General features: G+C 35.3%; 1 protein-coding gene and 1 long non-coding RNA gene across 3 annotated transcripts in view; one reads left to right on the top strand and one right to left on the bottom strand.

Moving 5' to 3' along the window:
• Nucleotides 1–20731, bottom strand: part of ZC3H3 (zinc finger CCCH-type containing 3) — a 509307-nt gene that overhangs the window by 383526 nt on the left and 105050 nt on the right. The window lies entirely within an intron of this gene.
• LOC141540208 (uncharacterized) overlaps nt 1–20731 on the top strand; it is an 84326-nt gene that overhangs the window by 46609 nt on the left and 16986 nt on the right. Inside the window, exon 2 of the long non-coding RNA XR_012481491.1 lies at nt 6593–6735. This is a non-coding gene — a long non-coding RNA (uncharacterized LOC141540208). The remainder of the gene's footprint in view (nt 1–6592; nt 6736–20731) is intronic.

Here is a 20731-nt window from a genome sequence, read left to right as displayed (position 1 = left end):
TACAGTAGTTTCTGACTCTCCCAGTATCCAAAAAGGGCTTCTGGACCTATCCAAGAGCCTGGGCTCCTGAATGACACAAATGTTATGCATTCTCCTTGGAAGTAGTTCTAGCAGGCAACCCTCCTGTCTTCTAGGAGCCCCTGACATGCATGGTTCTTTCTGATTTCACTCTGGCCTTTGCCCATGGGAGCAGCTGCTGCCTGGCATCAGAATCCAGAGCTGATCCTCCCGTGGTTCACAGCTTGTTTGGAGAGGCAAATGTGGTAATGTTAAAAAACATTACACATCAGTGATGATCTTCCAGGTTACCCTAAGTGGCTGACAGAGCCCCAATTGCATATTATGTTCTCTTTTTCCCAAGTGGCTGCTCTACTCTCTTCACAGTATAAGCTTTCACAGAAGAAGCCTGTTTCCCTATGGGGACTGTCCTGTATCCCATGACTCTTAGAAATATGGGTAAAGTGTCAATAATGTTCATGTATAGCTCCTTCAATGAGACAGTCTAAGGAGATTATTATAATGATTTCACCCAAATCTAATGTGTTGATCTTATTCATTTAAAAATTCCAAAATAACATACCTATATAAATTTAGCAATAATTAGAATACATGATTAGTCACTCACTCCCACAAGTGAGCTATAACAATTAGCAACAACCTAGGAATCCATTCCCTTCTTATGACTGACCTTCTCACTTCTATCTGCTAAGCTTTCACCCTATCATCCTGTTTTGCTTATTTTTCCTAGGCCTAGCAAGTGAACTAGCATTGATCTCTCTTGATTTTAAGGATTCAAAGAATCCTTGAGTTAATTACAAGAGATCTTAGGGATCACGTGGTCAAATCTCCATATGGTCTCTTTACTTGACATTTTTAGACATGAGGAGCTCTCTATGGAACAAGACAATCTAACCTATTAAGTGATTCCAACTATTATGAAACTGGGAGAAAAGGTAAGTTCCTGTTAAGTTTCAGATAAGAGCCATACCATACAGACACTAAGTTTTGGAACTGGTGCAACATGGCTTATTAGAACTTGAAAATACTCCTGAATGGTCTTAACATGAGCTATTAAAGCCAAAGTATGTTATTTGAGGCACATAGTTCTTTAGATCTCACAATTGAATGTGGAGATTACTAAATTATGATTTATTATCTATACATGTATGGTTTGTATGTCTACTTTATATACCTACACACCCAGAGTCACATAAAAATTTATTGGGCAAAGGTGTTGCGAATGAAAAAAGTTAAAGAAAGCTTGCTCTAGGAAAATCTCTAAGGCAGAGTCCCATCTACCACATGTCCCTCTGGCCACTTTCTGGTCATCTCGAAATTGCTATGCTCCAGCCTTCATTTCTGACCTAAAAACAAAGCTCCTACCCTATAGGACCTTGGGATTCAGAATGGTGAGCATTCAACCATCTCCACCCAGATTAGACACAGCAAGCCATTTTCTGGTCATCTCCCTGGCACACCACCACACTCATCTATCCTCCACCGCTCACCACCATCTTTTCTGTAAGAAACCCAAACCAATTGCCTTCTGACTGCAGTTAACATTCCCCCTATACTTCCCTATCCAAAATACTATTATTCTCTTATATATGCTGTTTTTCTATTGAAATGTAAGTTGTAGATAAGGGGACTGGCTAATTTGTTTCCATTTATACTTGGCACAGAGCCAAGCATACAATACATGCTTACTTTTTTTCTTTTCATCATTCATCCATTCACATTTATACTTCATAGTATTCTATCCTGGGATAAAAATTCAAAATTACCCAGATTGCTTAGCAAGCCTGATTTCTGATTTAACAAAAGGGCCTGTGATAACTCATTATATTAAAAACAGTAACCATCTTGTTTTGTTTTCATTTTTTTTTTTTTTTGGCATTGAAAACTAACACAACATGAAAGCAAAGAGCATACATCTAACAATATCACTGAAAGAGAAACTCAGTATTGTATTACATGGAAAATTTTAACAAATCAGAAAATAATTTTTACTGTAATGTGGCACAATCTGTCTTATCCAAAGCTTTAACAGATAGAAAAATGAAAAATAGAAAAAAATGAAAGCGCTAATTCACCACTAAAATGCATTTACCTCAAAAGCAAGTACTCAACAAAGGGATTTATATAAATTAATCTTTGGCCCAGGGGTTTGGTGGAATTCCATACAAAAAACAGCAGAATATTTTAAAAAAAATTTTTTTTACTACAATTCTAGTATTTTAGATAATATTTCTTAAGCAACTCACTAATCTATGCATTCCAACCTTTTAAATACAAGTCAAAGGCTGACTCTAACTTTACATAGCATGTAATACTTCAAAAGCTTAATACGTAATACTTAAATACTTAATACTTAAAAGATGATCTCAAAAAAAAAAAAAAAAAAAAAAAAAAAAAAAACTGTCCAAAATTCAGTCTAAAGCAGAAATTCCTAACTTGTGTGTTCTAGACCCTTCTGTCAGTTCAAGCCTATGGACACCTTTCTATAGAATAATATTTTAAAATACATAAAATAAAATAAATAGAGCTTTAAAGGAAACCAATTATATTGAAATACATATAAAATATTTTAAAACAAGATTTTAATAACATCTAATAGAAAGATACTAAGAGGGAAAGGAAAAATAGGATTCTGAATTTCTAGATGAGAATGCAGGAATATGAATCTTAATTTGATCTTCTGTCACTTGTAATAGGATTCCCTACTTACTCTAACCAATCAGTACTTAAGCACTTATATACAGATATCCCTTGGCATTAGCAGGGGTTAAGGGTACAATACCACATATGAAAACCTTCAATAATTCTAGTCCCTGCCTCCAAGCTTATGTTTTTAAGCAATTAGTATCATACACTATGCAGTCTTTCCAAATTAGTATCTAAGACACTATGCAGAATCTTTCTAGCCACAGGTATAGCTGCAGCAAGCTTTACAGATTTCCTTCTATGAAAAATGCAAGTTACAACGATCACTTAGAGGAGAAAAATCACATGACTGAATATGAATGGTAAAGAGATAAAAGTTCCCAAAGAGAGTGATTTTAGTTCTTTAAATCTAAAGATTTAAATCTTTAATGAAATTTGATTGTATGTATGCTTATGGTAATAAATTATAAAATATATCAATAATATATAATATTGATATATTCGTGACTTACAAAAATTTTTAATTCTCTTTAAATATCTTCAAAAATTCCCATTTTGTTTTATTTTTTAAAATTAATTAATTTATTTTTTTAAATTATAGTTTTTATTTACTAATTATGCATGGGTAATTTTACAGCATTGACAATTGCTAAACCTTTTGTTCCAATTGTTCTCCTCCTCCTTCCTCCCCTAGCACTAGATTTAAATTCAAGTTACAGTTTTACCACTTTACAACTCTGTGACCTCTCTGGTCATTTATCTCTCCAAACCTTAGGTTTACTCATATATAAAACAAGGGATCTGAACTGGATGATTTCTAAGGCCTCTTCCAGAAACAAATTCTACGAGTCATCCCATAGAGATACCAATAACTTGGCTGATAATAGGAGTGAAGACAGAGAAAGGTCCAAGTGAGTCCTTAACCTCCTCCTCAGGGACCCCCTTATTGGATCCCTTCTAGTACTTTTCTGCTTTTTCAATAACCAATCATTCATTTTATTTGTAATAAGTATACAGCTTAACAATGTTTCAAATCCATCCAAATGCATATTGAAATAGAAAAATCTGAGTCTTCAAAGGATACTTTAATGAGGACATGTTATTCTTCTCTCTGGATATAACTACAAATTATTCAGGGGGATATCTCAGGTAGAGGAAGCCATAAACTCCAATATTGGCTCCAGGGCACCTAGTCTGGCTTGTGTCTGCCTCCTTTGATAGCTCAATGGATCCTCTCACCCCATATCCCAAGTAAGTTAGTCCAATAGTTCTTTACCAGAGATGTGAAATGGCAGGAATTCAAAGGTATTAGAGCTTACAAAGGGAACAGAATAATAATGTAAATTGGGGAAGAGAGAGCAGAGAACTCTTCTAGATAAAAATAGTAAGAGACAAGCAATGTTCTATCTGAAGACCAGGAATACTTCTAAATTTTGTAGCCTATAATAATTTATAACCATGTAAAACAACTTTGTGTGTGAGATGACAAGTGAAAGAAGGCAATGAGTTTCAATGAAACCATGTAAATTCACAAATTGTACTGCTAATAATACTTCAAAGTATCCTTATCAGCAGGAAAGACTGGGACATTTAAACATAGACAGACCTCAAATGCTCCCACATTTGTAGCAATTTCAGACACTGAAAGTCTGTCTAGCTAAAAGTCCAAGTGTCAGACAAGATTTAATACTGAAGATCAGGTTAGTTAGAGAAATGAGTCTGAAAATATGGCAAGGCTCACAAGAACATAAATATAAGAACTGGAAAGGACTTTTGTGGTTATTTAATGATTCTTAATCATGTTTGACTCTCCATAATGTCATCTGGGATTTTCTTTGCAAAGATACTGAAGTGGTTTGCCATTTTCTTCTCCAGTTCATTTCACAGATGAGGAAACTGAGGCAAACAAAGTTAAATTACTTGCCCAGAGTCACACTGCTAGTGTCTCAAGCCAGATCTGAACTCAAGATGATTTCCAAGCTCAGCAATCTATTTACTGCAACATCTAGCCACAACAGGCTACTGAATTCAAGCACCTGAGAAGGTGTACATTCAAGTCTTTTTAATTTTTTAAACTAACTATTTATTATAAATTTAACAGCTATCAACAAAATGTCCATATATTAAAATTATAGAAATGAAAGCTGCAATGAAACTGTGAATCTCCCATGAAGAACTTTTTCCTTATAATAATCACAGGATCAGAAAATTAGAGCTGGAAGGGGACTTAAGAGACTAACAACTGCAATTACCTCATTATATATAAGATAAGTGAAGCAAAGAGGTTAAGGGTCCAATTAAAAAACATGAGGCCAAATTTCAAATCTTTCTGATTTCAAGTTCAGCTATCTAGCCACTGAGGCAGGAAGGTTAACTTGTCCTGCCTCTTAAATAAGCAAGTCCCTATCTAAAGTTACCCGCACCTGAAAATGAAAATGTTGCTTTGACTTCCACTTTAAATTTATTCTGTTTATTCTGTGGTTAATTTTTTTGAAGTTTGTTCCCTACAATTAAGGAAGGGCAGAAGGCAGCCTGCAAAGCTGAGTCATCCTTCCCAGATGTTGGAAAGAACATCTGTCTTGAACTGTCCCTCAGGGAGAGCTCCCCTCACTGCATAGTAGCCCTTATTAATGTTAAATTCTCTTATCAGCCTACTCTATATTCAGCTAGTGTTGTAAGATGGAAATCACATGTGTTTTCATCTTCAACCTGTGATTTGCCACAACCAACAAACCTAGCAAATTTGATATTTCTTCTTAGCCATACAAGAGCAATACAGAAAGAAATTGTATTACCACCACGATTGGATAGTAATCAATGTTACTAAAGGGGAATTCACTGGGTTCCAGGACATGAATGCTCATCACCTTGACCTATAAGTACAACCCATCTTCCACAAATAGTTTGGAAAACCTCTAGCTTTGGCTTAAAAGATAGGCAGGTGAGCACATCAGGAACAAAAGTAAATTAATGTGTTGACACCAAAGACTTGATAGGTCACATTCACAGACATCATCAAAACTTCAGACAATGTGATAAACTCCTTCAGGATACATGACAATAGAAGTCAAGGCCTCCATAGCTTCAAAATTAGTCAAAACTGAAAGCTTTAAGATGGGTAAACTAGAGAGTACGGGAGAGTAATCAAAACAGTAAGGGCTTCAAGTTCATACTTTATGAGGATCAGTTAATTGAACTGAATATCTTTAACCTATAGCAGGTTTGCTTTCATTAGAGTTCTTCAAGCAATACCTGTAGGTTTATGTCTAGTATGGGAGCAAGGGTGGGAGTTTGCACAAGAATGGAAGAGAAGCACAGCACAAAGAGAATTCTTGTTCAGTTGCAAGTTGTATTCATTTAATGTAAGCACTGGACTTAATTTCATAAGTCCTTAAATCCAAGAATAAAGAAAAAGGCCTTGTAAAAATTAATCAACTAGTATCAGTGCATCTTCACTAGAGGGGAGAAATCTCAAATTCACAGCAAGCTTCTCTTCACAAAATAGAAAGTACAAAGTTTCTTCAGAAAGAACCATATTGGTGTTAATTTAGAAGTAAAAGGGGCAGCTAGGTGGTGCAGTGGATAAAGCACCAGCCTTGAATTCTGGAGGACCCGAGTTCAAATCTGATCTCAGACACTTAACACTTCCTAGCTGTGTGATCCTGGGCAAGTCACTTAACCCCAGCCTCATTTAAAAAAAAAAAAAAAAAAAATTAGGACTAAAACCTGTAAGATTATCAGATAAGAATTATTACCAGACAACTTACCAGTAAAGCAGAGAACCCCTAAGAAACAGGAATTCCACTCTATACTGGCAACAGCACCAGAGTAGTGCTGGCACCACTGAACTCTCTTCTATGCTCAGCCAGTAAACACTTCTTAAATGCGTACTATATGCCAGCCACTAATGGTTTCTTTCTATCTACAGAAGCAACAGAAGTAACTTGTCTATACAATTTGAAGAAACTGGAAGGGGAACAACACAGAAAGGTCTACAGAGAGAGCAGTAAGAGTGTTGATGCTTTCTCTTCTCCTTTACACAAAAGAACCTTTCAGAACTCTGTGCTCTGGGTAAGTATTCCAACGGCCAGGTTTATTTTCTGAGTAGAACTTCTAATTCAGGTCCATCAGACACCTATCTCAGATACCAATACTTTTTAAAGTGTTCTTTCCATGTGTTGAGGCACTTGTTATTTAATAGCTATCTTAAACAAGCTGCTGAATCTCGGTTTTCTCATCTGTAAAATGGGGGTCATTAGAGTTTCTGTAATGGGGATGTATGTAAAGCATTCTGAAATATAATGTATGCAAAGCATTATAAAGGCATGCGTGCAATCTAAACATTGTTTCATAAAGATTGTATCTTTTTGTTTTGAAACAAAGTCCTAGAAATCAAAATGAAAAATTTAGGAACTAAAATATTTCTTCCAATTTTGAAGGGTTGTGCTACCTTTCTGGGTCTGAGAAAGCAATCTAGTAGTTGGAGAGTCTGTATTGAACTAGTTGAAGGCTTTTTAAAACTCCCAAGTCTTTTCCCACTCCCCTCACCATGATATTAATGAAATTTAAAATAAGAAGCTTTAATTCTCTTCCTTTTGAAGATTAAATCCAACTGGAAATTTCCCTGTCTGTTCTATATCTGGGTTAAGGGGCATTTGACTTAATTCTGTGGATCATCTACAAAAGACACAGTGATGGACCAAATTGCAGTTAAAGAAAAGATCTCTTTTTCCCTAAGTCCCTAATCACTGGCCAGCTCTCCTCCTGACCTGCATTCTTTGCATTGTATTAGATTTTTCTTTTTTGAATACTGAGACAAGATTTCATAGACAAGACTCATCCTCTTTTTATTTTATGATAAATCTGTTATCACTGTTGCACAATAACCCTTCTATAAAATACTTATACCAAGGCAATTTCCAGAGGCCTCATAATTACTCCATAATCACAGAAAGAGGAAAGCAAACTTTACAAGCTACTAGATTTATCTCTACTTTGTCATGAACACATGCAAAGTACTGACTGATTCAGAACCTATAAAAGGAGTCAAAAAGTAAAACTCCAGCTCTTAGCCTTAGACCTACCTCTAGCTAGTTGTGGCAGCTTGGCCCTCTGTTATTAGGCCTGTGACCTGGAAGGCAGAACATTTGAGATGTAGATAAAAGAAGTTCACTGAATTAATTCCTCACAAACTATTTGCTGCAATTTACAGAATCAGAGGACTTAAAGATGATCTAGTCAAGTTACCCAAGAGAAAACATAAACAAAGCGGTTAGATCAATTGCTAAAGGTCACAGTGAATAAGTAGCAGATGAGGATTATAACCCAGTTCATCTGGCTCTAAACTCAATACTATTTCCTCTCTTATATTATATCATATAGATGCAGATAGGGAAGGTCTTCCATATCCCCAAAACTATCAGGCAAAATTAAAAGCTAGGCCAGAACCAAGCAACCAGATCGCTTTGTTGATTAATTAAAATCAACCACAGAATTCTTAGTATAATGACACAGGTGTGGGAAGGTCCAGAAAAGAAATGTAATTTTATAGTGTCTTGGGCAACAACAGTAATTATCATTTCCATAGTGCTTTAATATTTTCTCACAGAAATTCTCCAAAGTAATAATCCCATTTTATAGAAAGGTCAACTGAGAGTCAGAAAGGTAGCATAGTCACACAAACCAGGGTCAGAGACAATATTTGAATTCAGAATATATGAATTCAGTCTCATCTTACTAAGTAATCATTTCACTATATAAAGTCACAGATTCTCTCAGAATTAGCAATGGCACCTGTGTATCCATCCTTAATACCACCATTTTAGGGAGCAAAGAGTATAACTGTCCTTAGAATTTCATTTTGGAACCATTTCATCAATTACCTTTACCTAGATTTAGGGGTATTAGGTGGCATCTACAAACTCAGAATGCCAAAAATAACCTCTCAGCAAATATAAGCATTCCAAACATATCTTAGATGTAAACCATTAAGAAAGCAGTGAGACCCTTATGTCTAGGGTGGGAAAATATAAAGAAGCATATGTGGCAGGAAAGAGACTCCCCCCCCCCCTTCTGCTAAACACCAGATAACAGTATGCTGAGTTCTTCTCATGAGTTAACATACGTACTCTAGTAGAACTGTTGTTGTATTGTTGCCGCTGTATTGCTCTCTAGCCTCTGAGTATCAGGTTCTCCCAATTATCCTGGTCAAGACCTGGAATAAAGTTCTCAATAATAACTAGCATTATTTGGCACTGTGAGGTCTGTAAAGCACTATGCATTACTTATTTTATTTGATCCTAACAACAACCATGTGAGGTAAACATTATTATTTTATTTTACAGATGAGGAAAAGAGTTGTTAAGTGACTTGTTGAAGGTCACCTAGCTAGCTGCAAAGTGTTAAAGCTGTATTTGAACTCAGGTCTTCCTGACTGCATGGCCAGGAGTCTATCCCTTGTGACATTTAGCTGCTACTTAATGTCACATTTTAAGAGGAGGATAAATCAACTAGAGACTATTTAGAGGAAAGCCTTTGGGATCATGATATTTGGGAATCCAATGGAAAAATTATGAATATTTGGAATCATAAAGAGTTAGATAGGAGAGAATCGGATCACCATATTATACAAATGACCAAACTGAGAGTCCAAGAGTTTGGGTGATCTGTTGAAGGCAGCATGTGTGCAGTCCATAATGGAACCAGGAATTGAAACTAGATAATCTTAATCTAGAGGTCTTTGCACTGACAATCTGGCCTTTAACCTGATAGCTATCTTCAAGTGCTCCTAGGGCTAATGTGTGGAAGGGGAATTAAAACTTGTTCTGCTGGGGTCCAGATTACACAAATTGAAGCAATGGGGTTAAGTTGCAAAGAGGCAAATTTTTATGCTTGAGGTTAGGAAAAATCTGAACAGTAGAAGTTAGGAAAAAGATGAGAAGAGCTGCCTCAGAAGTACTAGGGGTTCCCTCCAGCCCCCACTGGAAGCATGCAAACATAGGTCAGTTGAAGTTGTCAGTCAACAAGTATTTATTAAGCATCTATGATGTGTCAGGCACTGGGGATACAAAAAAAGGCAAAAGGCAGTCCCTGCTCAGGAGGAACTCACTATGTAAAGAGGGAGACAATATACAACCAACCATATACAAAACTTGTATACAGGATAAAATGCAGGCATTAGAGGACCAGGAAAAGTTACTTGCAGAAGACAGGACTTTAGTTGAGTGTGAAGGAAGAGAAAAAGTCCAGGAGTTAGAAAGAGTTCTGGATGACAACCTGAGAAAAATCAGGAAAATAAAGTTAACATCTGTGAGCAACCAGCAAGACCAGTGAAACTAAAGGTACCAGCAGGGCAAAAAAGCCTAAGAAGACTGGAAATGTAGAAGGGGCCAAGCTGTAAATGGATTAAGGGATCTGAACACCAAAAAAAGGATTTTTTTTGGGGGGGAGGGGTCATTTTCCTTCTCCAGCTCATTTTTTGTTTATTAATTTTATAATTATAATTTTTGACAGTACATATGCATGGGTATTTTTTTTTTACAACATTATTCCTTGTATTCACTTCTTTTCCAAATTTTCCCCTCCCTCCCTCTACTCCCTCCCCTAGATGACAGGCAATTCCATACATGTTAAATGCGTTATTATATATCCTAGATACAATATATGTGTGTAAAACCAAATTTCTTGTTGCATGCTAAGAATTGGATTCCGAAAGTAAAAGTAACCTGGGTAGAATGACAATAGTGCAAACAGTTTACACTCAATTTCCAGTGTTCCTTCTCTGGGTGTAGCATTTCTGTCCATCACTGATCAATTGGAATTGGATTAGCTCTTCTCTATGTTGAAGATATCCACTTCCATCAGAATACATCTTCATACAGTATCATTGTTTAAGTGTATAATGATCTCCTAGTTCTGCTCGTTTCACTCAGCATCAGTTGATATAAGTCTCTCCAAGCCTCTCTGTATTCCTCCTGTTGGTCATTTTTTACAGAACAATAATATTCCATAACATTCATATACCATAATTTACCCAACCATTCTCCAATTGATGGGTGCCCATTCATTTTCCAGTTTCTAGTCACTACAATAAGGGCTGCTGTCGGTGACGGGAACTATAGTCATGGAATATTACCAGACCATAAACTTTGCATCTAGCATTAGATGGCGACCAGGTGGCTAGAGAAGCAAACGACCCCCACACTTGTAAACACATAGCCATGGTATTGTATTAACCACAGAGATGTCTCAGGGCTTAACGACCCTAGACTCAGATAAGAATTGTAACCACAGGATGCTCTTCCCCTCCTCCTCCTGGAATGTCTGCTCCTTCCTGCAGTCCCCCCCATACCCTTTCTCGCAGGTAGCACATACCTTTACTCTCCCCTGCCCCCTTTTCCCCTCCCAACTTTGTCCTCATGTATTGCACCTAGCTCTACCCTATATAACTTGAGCTGTTTCCATCAATAAATGAGACCTTGACAAGATCTGCTTGGTCTCCCCTCTTCTTTCTCGCCCATTCTCCCCCAGGCTGGATCCTCCTCGATTCCCCACGAATGACTGAGTCTCGCGGGACGGGACAGGCTGCCACAAACATTTTGGCACATACAAGTCCTTTTCCCTTGAAAGAAAGGATTTTACATTTGATATTGAGGATAGCGAATTACTGAAACTTACTGAGGACAAAAAGGACATGTCACATGGTCAGATCTGAACTTTAAGTAAAATCAAATTGTCATCTGAGTGCAGGAGAGATGGAATAGGGGGAGCATATTATAGAAGAGATTTTTTTATACAGGTATAGACTTGACTAGTGGGCTAACTTTCAGATTCTATTCTTTTCTACTTTTAACTTGGATAGATTGTCCCTGCAAGCTATAGATGAAAAACTATAATTGGCCTGCATTAGCATTAGAAAGCTCCCCAAGTCCAGTACTAACCTCTTCATAGCTGCTTTTCACTGCTCTGCTTCTTAACCACTCAATTCAAACCTCTAACCAGAAGCAAATTTTCATGCCACAGACCCAAATTTTCAATTAATTCTTAAACACAACCACCAACTCACTCAGTATTGGATACTAGAGTAGGCTTCTGGGACAGTATGGAATCAAGAAATTCATTTGGTACACCCAACTGTTCACCCTTGACACCGACAAACATATCGGGAATCAAGAAATCAGGAATTACAGTCATAAAAAAAGCACACTAGACAAATCAAATCTACAATGGCCCTTAACTCATTAGCCACAAGAAGGAATACTAATGCTTCATTGCTTCCCTATTAAAAATAATCTTATCAGAGAAAAAAAAAAAAAAGATGAATAACAACTAATTAGCAGACCTACTATGCATCTATATTATCAAATACAAAGTAGAGTAGTTTTCATAATTATTTTTATATAACACTGTATATCATGCTTTGCTTGGGCCATAATTAAAGCACCAATATTGGATTAGAGATCATTAAAAGAATGAGACTTGAAGTCTTCTGCTGGATGGTGCAAATTGAAGGTGGCAAAGTTGCTCCTTCATTGCTGATATTCAAAAGGCATTAACCACTTGGCTTGGGTCTTGATTGACTGAAAGGCTACAATTCATGAGCATTCCAGGACCCTTCACAAATCAATCAATCAACCATGTGGCAGTTATTCTACAATGGAAAAGCAGAGCTTAAATTTTAACAAGGTAGGCATAAAGCCAGCCACAACTAGTATAGATGAAGATAATACCTATACCACACATCAAAGTATTGAAGAAATTAAAACTTTACACTTAGAATTAAAAATAAAAATCAACAACTGTAGAAAGAAAGGAATATGACTAAGATCAATTATATAAAGAAAAATCTGGAAGCTTTAGTTTGTTCCAAGGTCAAAGTTTATCAATCTAATCAAATACTATACAAATATTTCATACTTACAGGTTAATGTTCCAAAAATCTTTTTTTTTATCTAATTTCAATTATTTTGTTAAATATTTTAAGTTCCAAACTGTCCCCTTCCTTCCCCCTTCCAGAAGAACAGCATTTGACACTGAGATAGATACATAGACCAACAAATAGAGATATGTATAAAACCATACTATACATCTACTTATCAGTTCTTTCTCTGGAGATTGATAGCATCTTCTTTCATTGGGCCTTTATAGCTAATTTGAGTATTTATAATACACAGCTATTCTTCAAACAATATTGCTATTATTGTATACAATGATCTTTTGCTTCTGTTCATTTCATTTTTTATTTCATGCTAGTCTTTCTATGTTTTTCTAAAATCAATGAGGTGATCATTTGTTATAACACAATAGTATTCCATCACAAACATCCACAACTTTAGTCATTCCCCAATTGATGAACATCTCCTTGATTTCCAGTTCTTTGTTGCCATAAAGAGAACTGATTTTACTTATATATGTATGAAATACACACATATATACCTATACAATCTGTTTATTTCTATATCTAAGAACATATAGATTCTTTTCCTTTTTCCTTCATCGTCTTGAAAACAGGGTGATATTGCTGGGTCAAAGGGTATGCAACAATTTTAAAAATATTTGGTTCTCCAAATCAGTTGGGTCAGTACACAGTTCCACCAACAGAATACTAGTGTCTCTTATTTTCCAAATCCCCTCCAACATTTATTATTTTTCCCTTCTTTAACTTTAACCAATATCTGAGGGGTATCAAATTAGTTTTAATATGCACTTCTCTAATCAATGATTTATAACATTTTTTTCAGATGACTATAGATAATTTTGATTTCTTCATCAAAATATTGACTGTTCATATCCTTTGACCATTTTTCTTTTTTTGTTGTGGCAATTGGAGTTAAGTGATTTGCTCAGGATCACACAGCCAAATTTAAACTCAAGTACTCCTGACATCAGAGCTGGTGCTCTATCAACTACATCAACTAGCTGCCCCGATCATTTTTCAATCAAAGAATAATTGATATTCTTATAAATTTGACAAAATTCTTTATATTTTTGTGATAGAAGACCCTTATTCTAAAAGATGGTCTACAAAAAATTTTCCCCAATTTTTCTTTTAATCTTGGCTACCTTATCTACATAAAATTTTTTTAACTTAATGTAATTGAAATTAATCATTTACATCTCACAAGGCTTTTTTTTTTTTTTAATGTTTGCTCAAATTCTTCTCCTAGTCATAAATCTGATGGGCAGTATGCTCCATGTTCTTCTACTTTACTTATGATATCTCCCTTAATATTTAAGTCATGTATCCATTTTCATCTTAACATAGTAAATAGTCTAAGATATTGATCTATAGCTAATTTCAGCCAGATTACATTCCAGTGTTCCAAATATTTTTTAAAATAGTGAATTCTTATCATTCTTATCCCAAAAGCTTAAATCTTTATATTTGTCCAACAAAGCTTTACTATAATCATTTGACTACTGTATACTCTTTGTCTACTCTGTTTTGATCCATATTTCTATTTCTTGGCCAGTACCAGATAGTTTTGATAATTACTACCTTATAACATATCATTTAAGATCTGGTACTGGTGAAGCTCCTTTCTTTACATTTTTTTTCATTAATTCTTTTGATATTCTTGATATTTTCTTCTTCCTAATGAATTATTATTATAACTTTCTAGCTTAATAAGACAATTTTTGGCAATTTACTTAGAATGGAATTTCTAACAGATTAGTTTACATAGAATTGTCATTTTTATTGTATTGGCTCTGCCTACCCATGAGTAATTACTATTTCTCCAAATAGGTAAATCTGATTTTACTTGCATAAAAAACACTTTTTAATTTTCATGTGGTTTCTAGGTTTGTCTCCACAGATATACTGTCAGCTATTTTATGTTGTCTGTAGTTATTTTAATGGGAAATCTCTTATAATCTCTTTTTTTATTTTGGTGATATATAGAAATGCTGATGATTTATGTGGGTTTTAATTTCAAACTTGCTACTTTTGTAAAATTGCTATTTCAACTAGCTTTTTAATTGAATATCTGGACTTTTCATCATAACATCACCTTTGAAAAGAGATAGTTTTTTATTACTTTATCACCTGTTCTGATTCCTTCTAGTTCTTTTTCTTCTTTTATTAATATTGCTAATATTTCTAATACAATACTGAATGGGGGAGAAAGATTATCAGGAAAGACTACTAACTGGCATAAGGGCTGCCCAGCCCTTTTAAGGGCTATTTCCCACTATTAATGTCCACCTGTCATCCAACTGTCATTTGTAGCTGTAACAAGATACAGCATGTGCAGCAGCCATACACCACAATAAACTGTTTTAGCAGAAAAATTAAACCAAGCTGGGGGGTAACTAAGGGACCTCCATAAATTAGGGGAGTATCTATCCCAAGGAAGTGAAGACTTCTTCCAGCAGAATGAGCAAATTTAAAAAAAAAAAAAAAAAAAAAATTGAATGGCCATGCAGCTGTTGTGGAGCACTTAAGGGCTTGGTATCCACTGCATCTTGAACCACTCCAATTGTCTTGACTTTTGTCCTGCCACACTGGACTAGGATGATTCTGGAAGAGAGAATGAGGCTGATGACTGCACAATGCTGCCTCACTTAAATCCAATTTACATGAGAATCACAAGGCATAACCCATACTATTTTGCCATTTTTACCTATGGCAACAGGCACTTAATGAGGCAACAAATATAAATATAATGGGAGCTACAGTCACAACCCTACACAAAAGCAGCTCAGATTATAGGGTCGTCATCTCACTGGACTAAAGCAGCAATGTGTGTCTGGGTGTCTGAGCAGCCTTTTTTAAGCACCATATTTGGAGAACCAAAATACAGTTGGTAAGAGAAAAGGAGTGGACAGCTTTCAGAGATTCACATTTCCACATCTGGGCCAGAACACTCAAAAACATCAAATTTGGTTTGATGAAAATGATGGGGAAATTCATAAGCTATTAACAAAAACCAAGAATTCCACAGGATTTATTAGCAGGAGAGTTCTTCTGTCTTTAGGAAGGCAGCACTTAATTCTATATCCACCCCATCCCCCCCCCAAAAAAGGTGCAAGCAAAACTTAAAGAGATGCAGGATTCTTGACTCAGTAAGACAGATGAAATTCAGTTTTACACTAATAGTTATAACTCCAAACGCCTTTATGATACCCTGAAGACAATCTAAAAAAGCTATGGTTCATGCCAATTACTCAGTGCTGATGGAGCCACATTGATTCATGATAAGGACATGATACTGGAGGAATGAGCTAAACATTTCCATAATATTCTCAACAGCTCATTATCAATCAATGCTAAAGTCATTGTTCAATCACCTCAGAAGTCAATCCCTCTCCAGCTGAACTTAAAAGTACTTAAGAAGAGGTTTTGAATACCATATAACTTATCTTGGCAAAATACCTGGCAAAGTACCTGATGCAGATTCTATTCCAGCTGACTTTTAAAAGATAGGGAATACACTTCTTATGTGAAAGTTGACTGAAATTTCCCAGATTATTTGGCAAGCAGAGGTATCTCCTAAGAGAGTTCAGCTCTCTTCAAGAACAAAGGACAACAACAAACCAAAACAATGCAATACTGAATAATATTGGTGATAATGGCATCCTTATTTCACTCCTAATTTTATTGGGAAGGTTTTCTGCTTATCCCCATTACAAATAATGCTTGTTTGCTTAGTTTTAGATAGATGCTTATTATTTGAAAAAAAAAATTTACTTAAATCTATTCTTTTAAGTTTAGGAATGTTTATATTTTGTCAAAAGCTAATGATATTAAAAAGGTAATGGCATAATCATATTATTTTTGTTACTTTTGTATAATTAACATAATTATGTTAATATTTTCCTTATATTAAACCATTCCTGCATTCCTGGTATAAATTCCACTTGGCCTCAACGTATAATCTTTGTGATATGTTCTTGTAGTGGATTTTTGCATCTATATTAATTAGTGAAACTGGTCTAGAATTTTCTCTTCCTAGTTTAGGTATTAGTACCATATTGGTTTTATTAAAAGAATTTGACTGAACTTCTGCTTTGCCTATTAGTCTAGCTAGTTTATGTAATGTTGGAATCTTTGGTTCACTTGTAAAGCCATTTGATTCTGAGGCTTTTTTCTTAGGAAGCTCATTTATGGGCTATTCAACTTCTTTGTCTAAAATAGGTCTACTTAGAAACTCTAGTTCTTTTGTTAACATACTTCATATTTTTCTAAATATTTTTTCCATTTTACCTAAACTTATTAAATATCCTGATTCATGTAATTGGGCAAAATAGTTTCTAATAATTGCTCTAATTTCATCTTCATTAGTGATATATTCATCTATTCATTTTTTTTAATCCTAGAAGGGGGGGGTTTCTCTATTTTTAATCATATTAACCAATGGATGGATTTAATTTTTTTCATAAAAACAGCTTCTAGTTTTACTTATTAATGATTATTTTACATTCAATTATATTAATCTCACCTTTAATTTTTAGGTTCTCCAATTTGGTGTTAAATTGAGGGTTTTAAATTCGTTCTTCAATTTTTTTTTTAATGCATACCCAATTTCTTGATCTCCTCTTTATTATTTTACTGATATGAGCATTTAGAGATATAAATGTTCCTTTGATTACTGCTTTGCTGCATCTCATAGGTTTTGCCATGCTGTCTCAATATTATCATTCTCTTTAATAAAATTACTTATTGTTTCTATGAAGTAGGCTACTCATTCTTTAAGAGTAGGTTATTTAATCATCAATTTTTAATCTGTTTCCATGATTATAATTTTATTGTATCATGATATTTTTTAAAAATTTATTTTATTTTTTAAAGTTATTTATTTTCAAAATATATGCATGGATAATTTTTCAACATTGATCCTTGCATAATCTTATGTTTCAGATCTTCCCCTTCCCCAAATGGCAAGCAATCCAATATATGTTATACATGTTAAAATATATGTTAAATCCAATATGTGTAAACATTTTTATACAATTTATACAATTATCTTGCACAAGAAAAGTCAGATCAAAAAGGAAAGTAAATGAATAATAAAACAAAATGCAAGCGAACAACAACAAAAAGAGTGAGAATGTTATGTTATCATCCCCATTCAGTTCCCACAGTCCTCTCTCTGGGTGTAAATGGCTCCCTTCATTACAAGATCATCAATCATCTCATTGTTGGAAAGAGTCACGTTCATCAGAACTGACCACTATATAATATTGATGTTGCCATGTATAATGATCTCCTGGTTATGCTCATTTTGAAGGAGAGAGGGGGACCCTGAAACTGTCCTAGACTTTTGGGTTGAACTCTGAAACTCTCCTCTGACAGAGACCCACCCTTTGAGGCAGTTAAGTGATTTCATTAAGATTGGCCAGGACCTCTCCCTACTTAGCAGGAACTTATGTGGTCTCATTCAGCTGGAAATCTAGGCCTGGGGGCAGTGACAACATTGAAGGAATCTCATTCAATTGAAACTTCAGTCTCAGATTTCCTATTAAAAAACACAATAAGTTGCAGAGGCCTCAAGCAGGACCATACCTTGTCAAGGAACCTCTCTCCTTTGCATAGCTGGCTGCCAGGACTCTTGCCCACTGTGAAGACATTCTCTTCTCAGTGATAACCCCTTTTTATTTCTCTGCCAGGACCTCTATTTCCCTACAGGACTTTGCCACTGAGAAAGTCTGTCTTCCTAGCAAAGCTGACTTCTCAGTGCCAATAAAACTTCCTTTTTTTTGCCACTAATATTTCAGGTTCGTAAATTCTTTCACATTGGACCTGCCTCAACCAAAAGGGGGATTCCCACAACTCTACCGCATCAATTTCACTTAGCATCAGTTCATGCAAGTCTCTCCAGGACTCTCTAAAATCATTACTATATTATCTCAAAAGGAACATTTAACATTTTTGCTTTTCTGCATTTAACTATAAAGTTTTTATATACTATTATGTGGTCAATATTTTTTTAAAGTTACCATGTAACCACTGAGAAAAAGATTTTTGATTATTTCTACCATTCTAAACTTCAATTTGAGGAAATTATTTGTAGTGGATTTTGTAAGAGCCAGATAATTTCCTGCCTTATTCCACTATCTTCCCATTTAAGAATATTAAAACTTAAAATGCACCAAAATCTTGGGAATACCCAGTTCTATACCTAAAAGCATAGAATGTTTACCCATTAAAAAGTGCTTTCACAAATTGACATCCCTGTGAAGTAGATAACCTGAGCATATTAGCAATTGAAAGATGAGAAAATTGATGCTCCAAATGGTTAAATGATTTGCCCAAAATCACAGAATTAATAAGTAGCAGACCTGGGACTCATAGAATCAGAGAATTGGGAATTTGAAAAGAACCTTAGCAGTCATATAATTTAACCTTTTCAAAGGTACCCTCACTATAATGTACTTGACAAGTGATTACTCAGCTTCTATTTGAAATTCCTCAATGAGTTCTCTATCATTTCCAAAAATAGTGCATTTCACTTCTGGACACTCCAATGGTTAGGAAGTTTTTCTTGACATGGAACCTAAATTTACCTCTAACAACAGCTTCTGGTTCTGCCCTCTGGGGCCAAAAAAACCAAATCTAATCTTTGTTTCATATTACAGTCTCTCAATTACTTGAATATGCACCTGAACTTTCTCTTCTTCAAGCCAAGCATGCTTAGTTACTTCAACTGATCTTCATGTAACATGGCCTCAAAACCGGTAACTATGCTAGTTTGTCTCCTTGAAATATGATATACTACTTAAATTGTAGTTCCCAAAACAAACTACTTAAAAAGGCAGATTTTGGGGGGACTATCCATACCTGTTAGGATTCTTACAGATGTTATGGGCCAGAACTTGAGACAAAGTAATGTACTTGGTTCACACCTTTAAAGGAGTTCAAACCTTTAAAGGAGTTTACACCTTTAAAGGAGTTTGCTCATTGGTCCACACATTAGATTCACACCTTTAGAGAGCATATAAAAGCCCACTCTCTGGGAGAGGATTCAATCAGGGAGAGAACTTCAGGGAAGCTTGAGAAAATTCAGAGCCAGGATTCAGTGGATTCGCAAGTCCAAGAGATGCATAAATCTAAAAGAAAAGCCTGCGCATGGACTTCTAGGAGATTCACAGCTAGGATTGACTTCCAGAAAACCCACAATCCCACGCTCTTGGAGGCAAAGTCAGATTTCATTCCCACTTCAACGTTTGTGCTGGCTGGTGACATTCTGACAACAGCTCTCAGAGCCAAGAAGAGAGATAGGCCTCTACTAAAGCTAAGTAGGCCCCAGGAAAAGATTCAGGATTTTGAAGGACACAATAAAGGATCTGGACTTTAACTCCTGGCTGCATTTTGGGATTATTGAACTGAAACTGAAACTAAGGCTGCCTCCAGAATCTCCCTAAGAAACCTCCTCCTAGAGAACAATTACTATTTAGAGAAAAGAGAACATCACACATACCCTATTACTTGGAAGCTAGACCTCTCTTAATGCAGTCCAAGACTGCATTAGATTTTTTTCTAAAGGGATTTGGGTGTGGCAGGAAACTGACACATCATGGTATTGATTTATATTGAATTTACTGTCCACTAAAATCCCTATATAGATCTTTGCCAGAACACCTGCTATCTATCCAGTCTACCTCATTTTGTATTTTGTTAATTTTCTGAACTCAAATATAAGTTTATCCTTACTGACTTTGGTCTATTCTGCCCAATGCTCTAAGATGTCAAGATTTTTTTTCAATCCTGATTTTATAACCCAATATTTTAGCTATTCCTTCCCAATTAAGCCAATGAAAAATAAATAAAGCCCTCAATTCAGAGCTTCATTGCAAAGTCATTGATAAAAATGTTAACTGGAAGATGAGCAAGCACATATCCCTGAGATACTGCACTAGCAGTCTTCTACTCCAATGAAAATAAGCCATTAAAAATTATCTTTGAGCATAGCCATCCAATCAATTCTCAATCTAAATGTATTAACATTTTGAAAAGAGAACAGTATGAGATAAAACTAGAACTAAATGGAAAATTTGACCTACTACAGGAATCAGAGAACCATAAGGTAAACAAGAATTATTAATTACAAGGGATTTGCTTAAAGAG

Source organism: Sminthopsis crassicaudata, chromosome 1, assembly GCF_048593235.1.
Source record: "Sminthopsis crassicaudata isolate SCR6 chromosome 1, ASM4859323v1, whole genome shotgun sequence".
Taxonomy (NCBI): domain Eukaryota; kingdom Metazoa; phylum Chordata; class Mammalia; order Dasyuromorphia; family Dasyuridae; genus Sminthopsis; species Sminthopsis crassicaudata.
The sequence above is the reverse complement of the archived record's forward strand: the minus strand, read 5'-3'. Positions and strand labels throughout refer to the sequence as shown.